The 17364-nt window shown below is 36.9% G+C and overlaps 1 protein-coding gene across 1 annotated transcript in view; it reads right to left on the bottom strand.

Moving 5' to 3' along the window:
- The window catches only part of LOC115222617 (beta-1,3-galactosyl-O-glycosyl-glycoprotein beta-1,6-N-acetylglucosaminyltransferase 3-like), a 15312-nt gene extending 8128 nt beyond the window's left edge, over positions 1-7184 (bottom strand). Inside the window, exons 1-2 of the mRNA XM_036511682.1 lie at positions 7096-7184; positions 6977-6999 (exon numbers count right to left, since the gene is read on the bottom strand). The gene's annotated coding sequence lies outside the window, so the exon portion shown is untranslated. The remainder of the gene's footprint in view (positions 1-6976; positions 7000-7095) is intronic.
- Positions 7185-17364: the final 10180 nt, after the last annotated feature.

Here is a 17364-nt window from a genome sequence, read left to right as displayed (position 1 = left end):
ATGATATAATATATACGTGTATGTGTACATGTATGTGTGCGTGCGTGTAATTGTATACCTATGCATATGTATATATATATATTGTTATATTTCAGAATGGTCATTTTGCCAGTTTAGCCAATAAATAATCTTTCACAACAAATATATATATATATACATATATATATATATATATATTATATATATATATATATATATATATCTATATATATAATATTATATTATATATATATATATATATATATATATATTATAATATATATATATATATATATATATATATATATATATACATATATATATATAGCCATGCATAAATGTATGCATGTATATATGAATGTACATTGCAATCACGTATGTACAAAAATATGCATGCATGAAAGCATTCTATGCTTTGTGTATAAATACATATTTGCATGTATAAACATATGTATACGCATGCTAAACCTCATATGTTTTTCATTTTTTCACAGAACTTTTAATTGCTTTGCGCTGTAATTCCTGAACTAGAACCATTTTCTTTGGTTTTGTGAAGCCCACGTTCTCAAGTTTGGTATTCAAGTAGTTTTTCATTTTAGCCAACATACAAACAATTATTTTTAGAAATATATACAACTATTGTCCGAATGGCATGACTGTAAGATTTCCCATTAGTTCAGCAGAGTTAGTATGTATGTTGTGTACATATACCTATATATATATTATATTATTTACATTATTTACATTCGACAGATATTTGTCCTCATCTTGTTTCTTGTTATAATAATAATAATAATAATAATAATAATAAATGCCCTGATGCAGTACCAGGCAGTGGCTCTCATGGCTTCTGATCTTAACTGATTGGAAGTGTTATCATGTACATTGTTTTGTCTTGGTATAAAAGAGGGCTACAGCAAATATTCTGCTCAATACCCACAGATTTGCTTGTCAGTTGTTTGACCTTAACCAGTTGAGCATGTCCCTTAGTGGCTGACGATATGTGCATCTCTGATCACGAGCAGAAGTAGTGGGGAGCATCATGGCCATGTGTTGAGAGGGATTCTTTGGAGTTTGAATGGTTCACCTCTGGAAACATAGGTGTTTCGTTCAACATCCTAAAGCAACCCTTATTCAGGGACCGTTTGAGCAGGATGGGCTACTCAACCTGAAGAAAATTCTAACTGGGCCCCACCTGCAAGGTCATGTGCTTTTACTTGATATGAGATCACCATGTCGCGCACATATGGTTGTGATGCATGGCCTGGTGTACCTTTATCAACGGGTAGTCATGATGGGTATATTGGGCTTCGTATATTTTACCCCAGTGTCACTTTGATGGCATGAACTGCTCTCTCACTCAATAATAATAATAATAATATAATAATAATAATATAATAACAACAACAACAACAACAACAACAATATAATGATAATAATAATAATAATAATAATAATAATAATAATAACAACAACACAATAATAATAATAATAATAATAATAATAATAATAATAAAATAATAATAATAATAATAATAACAACAACAACAAAACATCGAAAAATACCTTAGGAATGAGAACCCAGGTTCGAAATTTCCCCATGACACCTGAAGAAGGCTGGAGGGTATATCAGCCAAAATATGTTAACAACAAACAAGATGAGGGGAAATATCCGTCAAATTTAAATAATTTAAATAATGTACATAATTCATCATCTCTTACATATAGAACTGTACCTATATGTGTGTGTGTGGTGAGTATGTATATACATATATTATGTATGTGTATATATATATATATATAATATATATATATATATATATATATATATATATATATACATATATACACACACACATATATATAGTACACACACAAAGATATACAAGGTTACCCAAAAGAAACCGGAACTTTACAATATTATTAATTCTCTTAGTTTTACATGTTTACTTTTATATCGCCTCCAGTATTTTCCATTTGAAATAATGCATCGGACCCGACGCATTTTCCTCTGTTCGAAGCAGTGCTAGAACTTATACAAAGTGATGCCTTTTAATGCCTCCGTCGCTTTTTCTTCACCTCTTCTACGTCTGCAAATTCTGTAGCACCCGTTTTCATCATCAGTGATGACCTTCGATAAGCGGTCCAGATCAACTTTCGACTATTCTTTCAGTTCACGATACGCATTCAGTCGTGTCCGCTTTTGATCTTCCGCGAGAAAGCGACGCACTGATTTTGCCGCAACTCTTTACATTCGCAATTCTGCGTTCAAAATCTTTTGACAGAGCTCAAAGACACACCGGTCATATCAACAAGTTTGTCAATTCTTCAACAGGAGGTCGACGGTCGCGCTGAACGAGGTTGGTCTTCAAGTGACAAGTGACAATTGTTAAAGCGTGAAAACCACACATAAATTTGTGTTTTGCTCATGGTCCTTGTAAGCTGTTTGAAGCATGACGTCAGTTACGGCCGCCATTTTCCCCAGCAGGAAACAGAATTTCACAGAAGTACGGCCTTTCTTCGTTTCAGCTATCGCAAAAACGACGAACAAGGGGAAGCATTGCAGGATCTTTTCGGTTTGAAAGGCAGTTTTTTCTAGCGGTGTCATATGAAATTGTCACACGTAATTATGACCCTAGTATCGATCTATTGCATTTCAATCTGTTTTAGGGTTAGAGTTAGGAGTGGGGGGAAGGGTGTCTTTTTTTCTTCAGAAATGTAAATAAACCCAATCTGTTTCTTAAACGCGGGACATATTCATACGGTACAGAATGTTTTCACCTCAATAGATGTCATTGATTGGTTGAAATTGCAGAAATTGAAGAAAAAAACAACAAATATCTTACAAACTATAGAATTTTCTCAATAAAGCCAAGAGAAAAGATGTTTTATAAACACATTCTAACAGTATAAGAAGTTTAAAAGTGTTTAGTTACGTGGAAATTATGTTAGAAACTGTCGTTCAAACCGAAAAGATCCACATTGCCAAACAAAAACATGTCATGTGACAGTACGACTTCATTCAACGATACCAGTCAGCATACTGATACTTGAGGGTTGTATCAAGTCACTTCTAGCGATGGAAATCTGAACTACAGTGGACTTGTCCCACAGAGAACGTTTCCGGTTACTTTTGGATACCTCCTCGTACATGCAATTTTATACTCTTGATTTGACAAGTTCTTTTGCGATTCGTGAAACCCAATTTCTCAAGTATGATACTGAGGCAGTTAATTATGTATTCAGGGGCTTCAACATTTAATATTGATACAAAAAAATAAAATAAAATAAAATTGTATATTCCAGATGGAGTAATTATCACTTTCTCGATAGTTCAGTACGGATATTTTCATTTCACTAATTTTCAATAATGTATGTCGTACACCTGAATCTTTCTATATTCTATCCCCTAAATCTAGCTTATTGCGTTTGCAGTTTATTGACGTATATGCCTTTCGGCGGTATCTTTCAACCATGAACAAGAAACAGCTTTCAATGTTCGGTTCTGCATCAGCGGCCCATCACTACACTTCTTTTTTCTAGTTGGAGGATCGGCAGTAAGGGTGAGTCATGTCTCTTTTTGCCTCCATTTATTTCGAGGCCAGCAAGTGGCTTTTTTTTTTGGCTCTTTTTGCTTCCTCCCATATCCGCCAACTATTGCCTCTCTTTCTTTTCTTTCATGCAAACCCCATTGTTGTGAACATCTGCCACACATTGTGCGCTAGTGAAATCCTGAAGCTAACCTTAAATTGAAAAAGCGAAACCTAAATATTCGTCCTAATTTTGTCGGAGTCTTTCAACACTCAGTGAATATACATCCGTCCACAAATCATCGGTGAGGTCTTAAACAAAAATAGAGTTAAAGTAAGCTATAACTTCTTAAATGTTCCATTGAAACACGTAAACTGTTCTATTGCTTTTATTTTCAGCAACCTCTACATTTGTTCTTCCAACAGCGTCTTTCTAAAGTGTTGGTTTATAAATTTAAGGCCTCCCTTTCGAGCGGGAGTGAAACAAAATAGTCAAAACGGTTTACGGGACATCTCTTTAAGGACGTCTTAGAACTTCACTATCCAAATACATCAGAATATTATTATCATAATCATAAAACTGAATCGGTCATTTATAGAACAGTAATTTCTCGCTACAATAATGGCACTGTAATATTTTCCTCTTAAAGATGTATAATATCCAAGTGTTGCAATTTGAAATTCTAAACAAAAGATCAGAAATGGTGAATTCTTGTGGGCGCTTGTGCCGATATTAATAGAGGAACTGACAGGATAAAATCGCTTTATCCCCTATGATGCGTATTCAACGTTGTCGTGTGTTTTACACGAAAACGAAAATATGTGTAGTTTTTAGTGAAAATATTAATATGTTACATATTCTGTGATAGACAATCCGTTGTATACGAGACAGAATTTTAATGGATTCTTATGTTTTTTAAGCAATCTTATGTTGATGGTTATTGTACTGGTTATGTAGGAACATCAAGCTTGATGTGAGAAACCATCAATTATTACACACATGTGAGTGAGAACACTTTGAGATATTTTTGGTATCTAACATATGTCAGATACTGCGAGTGCTGCTTCTGATTGGTCAATCCATGGTGATGACCCGAGGTCACGGTGACAGCGCTGCTTCTGATTGGTCAATTCATGGTGATGACCCGAGATCACGGTGACGGCACTACTTTTGTCATTCATAAGTTACAACTAAACGTGAAGAATTTAGTTATTGGGTTAATAAAATATGGTCATTTATTCGTGTGTAATAAATAAAATACCAAACGAGTTCCCTATGGATACCGTATTTATTACAACGAGTGGCTTGTAAACGTATGTAACTCGCTTTCGCTCGTTAGATACGTTTACAAGCCACTCGTTGTAATAAATACGGTATCCATAGGGAATGAGTTTGGTATTCTCTCTTTGTCATCAAACGATAGCACCAATACTCATCTTTCTAGATATAGAAAACTGAGATCAATATACCCCAACCACCAATAGCACATTTTTTTCTTCCTGGCAGTGGCAAAACTATAAGCTTATCATAATCACTGTTAACTCATATATAATCGTAGACATAGGCGCGGGAGTGGCTGTGTGGTAAGTAGCTTGTTTACCAACCACATGGTTCCGGGTTCAGTCCCACTGTGTGGCACCTTGGGCAAGTATCTTCTACTATAGCCTCCGGCCGACCAAAACTTGTGAGTGGATTTGGTAGACGGAAACTGAAAGAAGCCCATCGTGTATATGTATATATATATGTGTGTGTGTGTGTGTGTTTGTGTGTCTGTGTTTGTACCCCTTGCTTTGCTTGACAACCGATGCTGGTGTGTTTATGTCCCCGTTACTTAGCGGTTCGGCAAAAGAGACCGATAGAATAAGTACTGGGCTTACAAAAGAATAAGTCCCGGGGTCGAGTTGCTCGATTAAAGGCGGTGTTCCAGCATGGCCACAGTCAAATGACTGAAACAAGTAAAAGAATATATGTATATACATACCGTATGTGTCTTTGTGTATGTATGTATGCATGTAGGTAGGTAGACAGGTAGGTTGGTAGATAGGTAGGTAGGTAGGTTGGTAGATAGGTAGGTAGGTATGTAGATGGGTAGGTAGGTAGGTTGGTAGGTCGGTGAGTAGGTAGGTATGTAGATGGGTGGGTAGGTAGGTAGGTAGGTAGGTATGTAGATGGGTAGGTAGGTAGGTTGGTAGGTTGGTGGGTAGGTAGGTATGTAGATGGGTGGGTAGGTAGGTATGTAGGTAGGTAGATGGGTAGGTAGGTAGGTAGGTAGGAAGGTGGGTAGGTAGGTAGGTAGGTGGGTGGGTAGGTAGGTAGGTAGGTAGGTATGTACGTATGTAGGTTTGTACGTACGACTGTTTCCATCAGTATCTGTCTGCTAAATCCACTCCCAAAGCTTTGGTCGGTGCGGGGCCACAGAGGAAAACCTTTGCTCACGCAGTGAGACTGAAACCATAAGCAGAAAAACAGTAACAGGCCTAATGAGATACTATTAATCATAAATTAGGCCATGCCACCACTAAGATAATAATTTAACATTACACATTGTACTTGGTTCGGCAGTACGCAGAAGAGAATAGGGTTTCATTTAAAGATTGTATTACGTTTCATTAGAAAGATATTCTTATATGAACATTGTAGGCACAATACAAAAATGTTACTCAGAAATCTCATACGGCTGGAGAGTCGGAAGTTTTCTATGTCTCATTTAAAATGACAATAGGATTTTGAGGCGATAATATCCATCGAAACATTGCCACCGAAAAATTGATAAGTATAATAATACGTCACACAATATATATATATATATATATATATAGATATAATAATATATATATATATATATATATATAATATATATATATATAAAGAACAATGTGTATTATTAATGATATGGTTAATTGTTAATAAACAAATATATAAATAAATAAATAAAGCTTAATTAAGTATGTAACTAATAGGTTGTTACTTTAAAGTTGGTATCTTGAAGACGAGGAAAAGTAAAAGCGAAAAGGTGAAAAGAATAATGTTATACTAATACAAATTACTTTATCAATTTGATTGACAGACCTGGCTACACACTGTACATCCTGTTATCTCTCTAAAAAAACCAGTTTTCTCTATTTACCTAACTGTGTCACAAGACAGCGCTTTATAAATCTATAAGTTTTACATAATACTTATGATTTTATATCAGCACAGACAGACACTCCCCCCACACAAACACACACACGTATATATACACACCATACGGACGTATATATATATATAGATGTGTGTGTATATATATATATTATATATATATATATGTGTGTGTTGTGGTGTGTGTGTGTGTGTCTGTGTGTGTGTGTGTGTTGTGTGTGTGTGTGTGTAGTGTGTGTATATATATATATTATATATATATATATATATATATATATATATATATAGATGTGCTAGAAATGTAAATCCGAAATTTACAACTTACCCGCTTTATAAATTCAGTGACAGCGTAACCTTCACGCAACGCCAAAATAAAGAACTGTATTTCATCAAAAAATTTAGACCAAGTTTGAACACCCTGGGCCAGGAATATTAAAACAAAAGATTGGTCCTCCGAAAAGGAGAAGCGAAATTCTACCACGGCCGCTGCCTTAAACAGTCACTCACAAACTGATGACGTATTACCTCAGTGGGTAAGCTATTGTCACCCTGCTTGGTCGGTTTCCACATACGATACAGCTACGGGTCAGACCCGATTATGATTTATCAAAACATTGATGACGTATCGTTCCGCTGGATTAGCCACCGAACAGGATACAGTCATGAATCAGATCTAATTTCAATCCGTCAAAAACAAGGCTGACATATTTCTTCCGTAGCCAAACTGTCGTTCTGCTTGGTTGGTTTCCTAACAGGATATATTCGTTGAGACTGAGTTTTGATTTGTGAAAGTTCCTCAGACTCTTTGGGAGAATATTAAAAAGCTGTGGACCCTTGAAACCCAGGCTGTTGCAGAAGCTGGTCCTGAAGCGTGATGGCATCGCTGGGATCTTTGGCACTATGCAGTGTCGTCCTGTTCTAGCATTGGTGTAGCTTACAATACCAAAATTTGGCACAATTCCTTCCAGGATCTTCCAGATATATATTACTGCATACCTCTCCCGTCTTCTCTCCAGGGAGTAGAGTCTTAGCCATATATTATTTGTTATTTATGTACTGGTTTAATTATATCAGTGTCTGAGTTGCATAATAGTGGTTTTAAATTCACACTATATATTATGACTAATTCATAGTCTTTTGGGACTAAAGTTTCACACGTTAGGCCACTGGAGGTGAACATTTTAAATTATTTTCCATTTCCCTTTGATATAAATATAGCCACTCATCAGGTTAAAGATAACTACAATAATAAATAATTAATTAATAAATTTACGTAAATAATCTTTTAAAAAATAAATATATTCTTTAATATATATATATATATATATATAATATATATAATATTATATATACATACATACATACATACATACATACATACATACATACATACATACATATATATATATATTATATAATATATATATATATATATATATATATATATATATAGATATATATAAGATACAAAATATACATTAAGTGAAAACTAAATACAACACTTTAAACTATATTCATTAAATCAAATTATTTATCAATATATTTATTTAATAAGCATCCAAATAAAGTCTAATACCCATTAAACAATTATACTAAAACCCTTAATATTAATTAATATACACAATGCTAGTACAAGCCATAAATACTGGAATCAAAAATAAGAAATGGTTCAAATATAAACACACCCATTATATAACTAACTATATAATTAATATATATGTAGTATCTATAGATTTAATATATCATTCAATAATATAGTTGACCAAAATATCAATTAATATAAAAACTAATTTACTTAAATATAATACTACTTGATTCATATACCACCTAATTATTAAATAATGTATTTTCTAACAAAATTAATTCCCAAATTAAATTATATGTAATACGTTAAATGCCTTTAATAAAATAATAATAAAGCATTCTAAATAGATATAATAATTAATATCTATCATAACTTATAACTATCAATATATATAAAAATGATAATATTTCAACAACAATAATAATCAAGCCCAATAAAATTCAAAAGCCAAATAATACTTTAAGCAAAAACTGTTACTTAGCTTGTCGATCAAAATAATATAACTGAATTTCAAACGTAAAAAACATGTATAAGTCTTAGTGTTTAGAAAATTAATATCGTGAAGATTAGTGTAAACAAATAGAATAATTTATCAATGAAAATGGCGAAAACTATTTACTAATGAAAATAACGAAAACATCTAAGCAAGCCCCACGAATTAAAGAAAGGTAACAAAATATTTGAACAAAGAACAAGACACTATGAAGACATTCAACTACAACCGACAGTCCACTACAAATCCAGTCAATAACAATAATAATAATAACAACAATCAAACGCAATATAATGCAAAATCCAAACAATATTAATAAACAAACAACGTTACTAAGCTTATCTATTAAATTAATATAACTGGATTTTAAATGTATAAATATAGGTCTTAGCGTCTTAAGATGAGAAAGTACATGATTTACACTATTCATATTATTTACATTTGACGGATATTTGTCCTCATTTTGTTTGTTGTTAACACAACGTTTCGGCTGATATACCCTCCAGCCTTCATCAGGTGTCTGGGGAAATTCAAACCTAGGTTCTCATTCCTAAGGTATTTTTTTGGTGTTGTTGTTGTTGTTGTTATTATTATTATTATTATTATTATTATTTCTTATTATCATTATTATTATTATTATTATTATTATTATTATTATTATATATTATTATTATTATTATTATTATTATTATTATTATTATTATTTTATCATTGTCATTTACTTTTAATCTGCATGTTTGATGCAATCACCTGCCGGGGCACACCCAGCGCCCTAGGGCAAGTGAAGGTTAAGAGTTGTTGAAATATAGCTGAAAGCTTGGGGAGGGAAGTAGAGATATATCTCCATGTAATGCAACACAGACATTTACATTGATAGGGTTTTTCTAAGGATGTGGGCAGTACTTGTTAGCACAATCTTTTGGATTTCCTTGAGACATGGTTTTCCAGGGATATTGTCTAGGTGTTTCTGACATCCCTTTTTTATCATACCTAGGGCACCTACAATAACAGGAACAGTTTTTTTTTAAGATTCCACATCCTCTGTATTTCGATTTCCAGGTCCTTATATTTACTAAGTTTGTCAAATTCCTTGACAGATACATTTTTATCAGTGGGGACGCTTACTTCTATTAGTCTGCAGGTATTTTCTTCCCTGTCTTTAACAATTATGTCTGGTCGATTAGCCTTGATCGTTCTGTCAGTGTTGACTGGAAAATCTCAGAGGATGGTGACATCTTTACCTTCAACAACTGGCTGAGGATGGTGTTCATACCAGTTAGCAGGAGTGTCGGATTTGTAGTGTTTACATATCTTCCAATGTATATACTGTCCTACCCTATCGTGGCGATTTTTGTATTCGTTTGGTGTCAGCACAGGACATCCCGAAACGAGATGGTCTATCGTTTCGTCAAATGTGTCGCAGAATCTGCATTTAGGGTCAGTACCGTTTCGGAGAACGTTAGCCTGGTAATTTCTGGTAAACAAGCTTTGATCTTGTGCTGCCATTATGAAACCTTCAGTCTCTGCTTTCAATCCAGAGCTCTTCAGCCACTGATGGGTTGTTGCTTGGTCTACATCAGCATTTTGGCTTCGGAGAATATATTGTCCATGCAGGGGCTTCTCGCTCCACCGCCTCTCAATTTGATTCTGCCCGTTCTTTTTTGCAGTCTGCTTGATTCGCTTTGCTTGCTTGGTAGCAGTGGTTTCCGGCTCTTCATCTGATTCAAGGTTAATGTCTAGTTCCCTTTCGAACTTATAAGCTTCCTTGACAATAGAATGCAGCTTTTTGTTGCTTTCGTGTTCGCACACAAGTCGCAGCATCCAGTCCTTTGTACTAGATAGGTACCTGTTCATTCCTACAGTAGAGGTCTTATAGCACAGCTCTAATTGCATCATTCCTCTCCCCCCGCTGCTTCTAGTAGGTACAAGCGGTCTACATCTGCCTTAGGGTGGTGCATGCTCTTGGATGTCAGTAACTTTCTTGTCTTCCTGTCTAAGCGTTGGAGTTCCGTAAGGTTCCAGTTAATGATATTAAAACTGTACTGGACTACTGGAAGTGCCAGGGTGTTAATGGCCTCAATGCAATTTTTGGAGTTGAGTTCAGTCTTCAGTACAAGCCTTATTCTCCTATAGTATTCCTTTCTTATTTTTTCCTTCATAGTAGCATGATGTATACCATCTCCTTCGTTGATTCCTAGGTATTTGTAACTTTCCTGTGGGTCAAGTTCCTTGATGGTAGTGTCAATATCTAATTTAACAGAAGCTGTTTGCCTGAGCTTGCCTCTTACAAAAGTTGCTTTAGCACACTTATCAAGGCCAAAATCCATTCCGATATCATTGCTAAACTCTTTAACAGTTGTTAGCAGCCCTTCTAGCTCTTGGTCATTCCTGGCAAACAGCTTTAGGTCGTCCATATAGAAAAGATGGTTTATTAACTTACTAAAAACTTTGTACCCATATCTGGTACTATCCAATTCGTTTGAGAGTGGGATCAGTGCCATGCAAAAAAGTAATGGAGAGAGGGAGTCACCTTGAAAGATGCCTCGTTTGATGTTGATGCTGTTGGACTGGCTCATCCCATTACTATGGCTTAGAAAGAGACGTGTGTTCCACATGGTCATGCTATTCTCTAAGAATTTTGAGACGACAGGAGAGATCTTGTATATCTCAAGGGCCTTGAGTATCCATTTATGTGGGACACTGTCATAACGCTTTCCTGTAGTCTATCCATGCCATACTCAGGTTTTTGTTTTTGCTCCGGCAATTCTCTACAATCATTCTGTTTATGAGCAATTGGTCTTTGCACCCATAAGAGTTTCTTTTACAACAACCTTTTTGAGCTTGTGGAAGGATAGAATTTTGTTCAAGGAAAGCGTACATTCTCTCCGTTATTATGGATGTGAGGATTTTGTAGGTGGTGTTGAGACATGTATTGGCCGGTAATTCTTTGGGTTTTTTGTGTCTTCGGTTTTAGGTAATAGGTAGGTGGTTCCTTCAGTCAGCCAAGCAGGTATTTGCTCTGGGTTCTGAATGACATCAGACAGAGATGCAGCGAGATGTTCGTGTACCTCTGTCAAACAATTCAGCCAGAAGTTAGGGATCCGATCCAGTCCTGGGGTTTTCCATTTATGAGCCTTCCTAAGGACACACCTTAGCTCCTCTATTCCTATTGCTTCCCATTTCTGTTCTTCAAGTTCATCCAGTCTTCTCTTTCTCACGTTCTATCCAGTCAGCCTCAGCATTAAACTCTTTTTCGTTGCTCCATACCTTCTTCAGAACTCCTCCACTTCCTCAATCTTAGGTGGATCTTCTATGTGTATTTTATTTTTGCCAATTTCCCTATAAAATTTCTTTGCATCTGTCTTAAAAAATTTATTTTGTCGATAAAATTTGTTTCTTTTGTCATACCTTCTAAGCCGTTGAGCTTTCAACTGTATCCGTTGTTTCAACAGTTCCTTAGTTGCAGGGAGGTTTATGAGATCTTTGATTTTATATTTTTTGCTTGATTTTTCTAGCTTTTCTCGGCTTAATATTCACTCCTCTAGCAAGCTCATCGAGAACTGAAACATCCGCCCGCAGAGATTCAATCTCTTTTTGTATCGCTACTTTCCACTTAGGAGGTTCATTGACATGCCTGGCCTTTTTCTTTGTCATCTTAATACCTAGTTGGGTAGTTACTACTTTAGCAGTGGAATAAATGAGATTATTTAAGGTTGTCAAATCATTCCCCTTATTTCTTAAGATCTGTCCTAGGGCAACGTTATATGTCATGATTGTGTTGTTATTTCTTGTGCCATTTGAAAACTTTGGTAGTGGTTCTCTATTAACCATGTCAGTGAGCTCAATCTTGCCGAGTTCTCTCATAATGTCCACTTTTGCTTCCATAATCTTTTCTCTATTATTCACCTCAAATTCTATGTCATATCTATTTTGGTTTTCTTGAGGAAGGTCTACGTTCTCCTCTTTTTTCAAATCTCTCGTCTTCGCTATTCTTTGTTTAACTTCCCCATTGGGAAGTTGATTTGCCGCTTGTACACTGGCTTCTGTGCTACTGTTACCTATTTCGTCTACATTGTTGCTGTTTTCTTTTGGTCTACCATGAGCTATCAGTGTCCTAATTTTGTCAATTTCAGCGTCAGTTAGTCTTTTGTTTTTAATTATATCTCTGCGTACATTACTTAATTTATTTGCGTCTATATATCTACGTACGTCATTGCCTACTGAATTTCTCCATGAGATGTATGTTTGTACACTGAGGTTATTATTTGGGTTTAGTTGGGCTGTATAAAAAGCTTTCAACACATCTCTATAGTCCTCTCTGGTCCATTTTATACGTTTTGCTTTAGGTGGTGTTTTTGGTGGTGTCACTACAAGTCCAGAGTTAGAAGTATTCTGGTTCTGGTCACCTGGTAGATCGTCTTTTTGAGAGTTTGTTCCAGCAGCAAACTTTTCGACCCCAGTCTGGTTCCCTACTGGGTAACGCCATCCTTGTTGTCCCGGGCGATGACCGATCCGGCATGATTTTTGGCTTGTTTTCATTAAATGATTGACGGCGACATCAGAGGGGTCCATTTTTTCAGAGTCAACTTTTTGACAAGACGCCGCTTCTGTGACGGTGACAGGGTCAATTTTTTGACAAGACACCGCTTCTGAATTCTCCGAATTAATATATTGTTCATATCGAACTCGCATAAGACTTACAGATCGAAATTCGCCTCTATTTATTTTGGTAGTCATGTTTCCGGGCATAACTGTTCAGTGACTTTCTAAATTCAGTGACCAATTTGCTCTTTTTTGCGTTTGTTCGTGAAAAATCGCTTTGTTTTTGTTTTGTTTTCGTCCGCGTAACATGGTTTTTCTTTCTGTGTGTACGTGTAAGCATTATTTATGCTTTATAATTAAAATGTGTACATGTATGCACAAACAGTTGCATGTATACTTTACAATTAAAATGTCTACGTGTATGCATAAACAGTTGCATGTATACTTATTTAATTAATTAATTAATTAATTAATCAATTTATGTACTTACTGTCTTTCAAGAGTTCTGATGTTCGCTTCTATTTCTTATGCATGTCACATGGAATTATTATGCATAAAAGAAAGAAAACCATACTATATTATTATTATTATTATTATTATTATTATTATTATTATTATTATTATTCCGAGTTCGATTCCAGGCGGTGACCTGAATAATAATAATAATAATAATAATAATAATAATAATAACAACAACAACAGTAACAACAACAACAACAACATCGAATGAGAAGCCAGGTTCGAAATTTCCCCAAGACACCTGATGAAGGCTGGAGGGTATATCAGCCGAAACGTTGTGTTATCAAGAAACAAGATGAGGACAAATATCCGTCAAATGTAAATAATGTAAATAATGTACTTTCTCATCTTGTATGAGGAATACCGAATGCCTTCATGCACTATCTGCTTGATAAGAAACTCAAACACTCCCATGTCCTTGGCGATGGACTTAATTGACATTGAGGGATCGTTGTCAACAATGGCCTGGATCTTACCAACAAATTCAGTTCTTTTCGTATCAGAACGAATAGAGCGAGTTTCCGAGCTAATCACCATTAGATTCATCCAACCCTTTCCTAATTCTCTGCACAGTCCTCAGATTGACACCCAGACACTCTGAAATGTTCGCATTGGATCTTCCGATGCGAATGCCAAGCAATACAGCATCTCATTTCCAAATTTCTGGCAGGGTCAATTGCACCATGGTGCTGTTTTTCTCACAGATGGGGGCCAGCTGATCATACTATAGTGTGAAGTTGACAAAATCAAAAAACGAACAATGTACAAGCGCGAAATTTAAAAATATGAAATGGCGACAATTTACCCATCGCAGGCTGTTCTTTCTTTCCCCTTTGCTTTTTCTCACTCTCTCACTTCTATTCTAGCTTTACCACTTTCTCCTTTCCCATCCTCTCACTTCTAATCTAGAGTTTCTACTTTCTTCTTTTCTCTCTCACCCTCTTGTATTCCTAGTCGTTCTCCTTTCTCTCTTTTTTCTCCTTTCCTCACTTCCTTTTTTCTCTCTTACGTTTTCTCTCTCTCCCTCTTTCTTACTGTCTTTCTCCCCTGCCTGTTGCTGTCACGTGGCCCACAGCCAGCTTTCTCTCGTTCTCACACTGGTCCCGTAGGTGACCAGTCACAAATTCGCTGTCTCTCCGCTGTCCATCCTTTAAAATATCTTCTAAACGTTAACAACTATTCTAATCTTCCTAGCCCCAAGACCGTAGTTTGCTCATCTGTTCGTCCTTGTCCGCCGTCCTAAATCACGCTTTATTGTTTTACTTTGTTATATTTGCTCTCGGCCCTGAATTCTCCGCAAACATTTTTTGCAGGCACCACAAATATGGGAAGCCTTCAGTCTCCTCATTAATGTATTACCAGTTACTTGATAACTGATGGAGAATTAGGGACCTTCTGTGTTTGTCTCCCGTCCGGTTGTACACTCAATATGCGTTATGGCATCTGTTTATTTACCATACATTTTTTCCTTTATTATACACACGTATACACACACGCACACACAAACACACACGCACACACGCATACACACACACATCACTTTTTACAAAAACATATATCCGGAGAAGGAGCACATTCTAAGAAGTAGAGAAGTCTATATTCATTACTGGTGAAGGCTGGTTTATAGAGTTACCCTGGGTTTCTCGCCATAAAGGGTATGTTTACGGGGTATCTTCAGAACCAAAGTGATCTTGGCCTATGTCCTCTTTAAAATATGGAGGGGCAAACGATACGGATGTAAACAAGAGGATTATCTCCCTTTGCTGCTGGCTATCGGCTTCCGGCCGTGTCGCCAACTTTCAGCTATGAGGAAAAGCAATAGAGGGTTGTCCCTCCCTCCCATCACCAATCAACTTCCGGTTGTGGTGTTATTTTTGCTATTATTTCCTAAAATGCCAGCACAGCCCGAAAATCTCCGTTCAGGAGTTCAGTATGGTCCCTGGTACGTGCGAGTTTTTCAGGATTTCCATGCGTTCGGCTATGCATAGCTTGCAGCATTTCGCTCCATTGATGCAGTGACCCGGGCGCTCGAGGATTTTCCATGAGATCTTCCTTTAGTTGCCAGACATGGCTGGCCAGCGATGTTACGTATCTCTTTTCAGGGACCCTGAAGGAAGATCTATGGTTGGAAACATGTTTCTTAAAGGAATTTACCGTGCAACCAAAGTATTTCCTTGGACGCCTGATATCGTTATAGTGACTATTACTGTTGTTGTTGTTGTTGTTGTTGTTGTTGTTGTTGTTGTTGTTGTTGTTGTTGTTGTTGTTGTTGTTGTTGTTGTTGTTGTTGTTGTTGTTGTTGTTGTTGCTGCTCCTGCTGCTGCTGTTGCTGCTGCTGCTGCTGCTGGCGCTGTCGTCAACGATGTTGTTGTTGTTGGAGTCGGGGCCGTTAGTATTGGTGTTGGCGAAGGTGGGGGTCGTGGTGATGTTGGTAATGCTATCGCTGGTTATGGAGGAAGCACTTCATAGTTACTAAAACCGTAGCCAAAGGTGGTGTTATTATTATTATTGTTATTATTTGCTTTCTTCCCCGGTGTTGGGTGGGGGATGCTGTTACCGTTGTCGGGGTTACTATTATTCGCGTCTACGCCGGGGCCATTGCTAGGGTCACTGCTGTTGCTTGTTGGTGTTGTCGCCGATAAAGCTGGTGTCGACGCTGGGTCTGTTACTGCAGGGCTGTTAATCAGGGCTGCGAGGCCTGTCAGTGGGTGCATTGTCATGTTTGCCATTGGAGAAGCTTAGGGTGAGGCTAGTGTTGGAGGCGACGTCACTGTGACTGATTTTAGTGATGGTGCCGTCGAGGTTGTAGTCGATATTGTTCTTGGTGTTGGTGTTGCTGTTGTTGACGCCATTAAGGCTGTTCGCTGCGGTGGTGGCGGCGGTGTTGTTGGTTCTGTCTTCAAGTCTACGGCTGCTATGGATTCTGCCGGTGTAATTGGCAGGGTTCGCTCGCACCTCGGCTTGATAGTCGACCCCTTTGGTTTCGCTGTGGCCTCCTACAGGGCATTTGTTTCGGATCCTACATGAACAAACTGCCTCTTCCTGTTGTTTAGGGGCGTTAAGATTCTCTTAATATTAGGGGCACAGTTAAACTAGACCCTAATGTTCTGCCTGTTGAAAATGGTATTGGGTATCTATGGGAGATAGTAAAGTGTTTGTCTATTAATTTAAAGAAAAATCTACCTACGGGCATTACAGTATTAAGGGAGAAGTGGGGAAACTAAATTGCATTTCTGCGGCGTTTCTTTCTGTGGGCGCTGCGTTTCGGCATATAAGAGATGCGGTTCTTAAACCAACTAGAGGTTAGGACCTCGTCATAGTATGGGGCTGCCGCGTTGAAGGCCTCTTGATTACAGGAAATGTTCGAAATCCTCTTACTAACACCCTTTATCAGGCTCTTGAATACGTTGGGTGGGTGGCAGGAGGCTGTGTTAATATATGTTGCCCTCCTGTTTCACTTGCGGTAGGTACCGGAGCCAAAGTCCAGCGTGACATCCAAGAAGTCTGCTGTGGTGAGGTTGGTTTCTGTGGTAATCTTGATTCCCATGAAGCCAAGCGTGCTGATTAGGTTTTT

The sequence above is a fragment of the Octopus sinensis genome, linkage group LG20 (genome assembly GCF_006345805.1).
Source record: "Octopus sinensis linkage group LG20, ASM634580v1, whole genome shotgun sequence".
In the NCBI taxonomy this organism is placed as follows: Eukaryota; Metazoa; Mollusca; class Cephalopoda; order Octopoda; family Octopodidae; genus Octopus; species Octopus sinensis.
The sequence above is the reverse complement of the archived record's forward strand: the minus strand, read 5'-3'. Positions and strand labels throughout refer to the sequence as shown.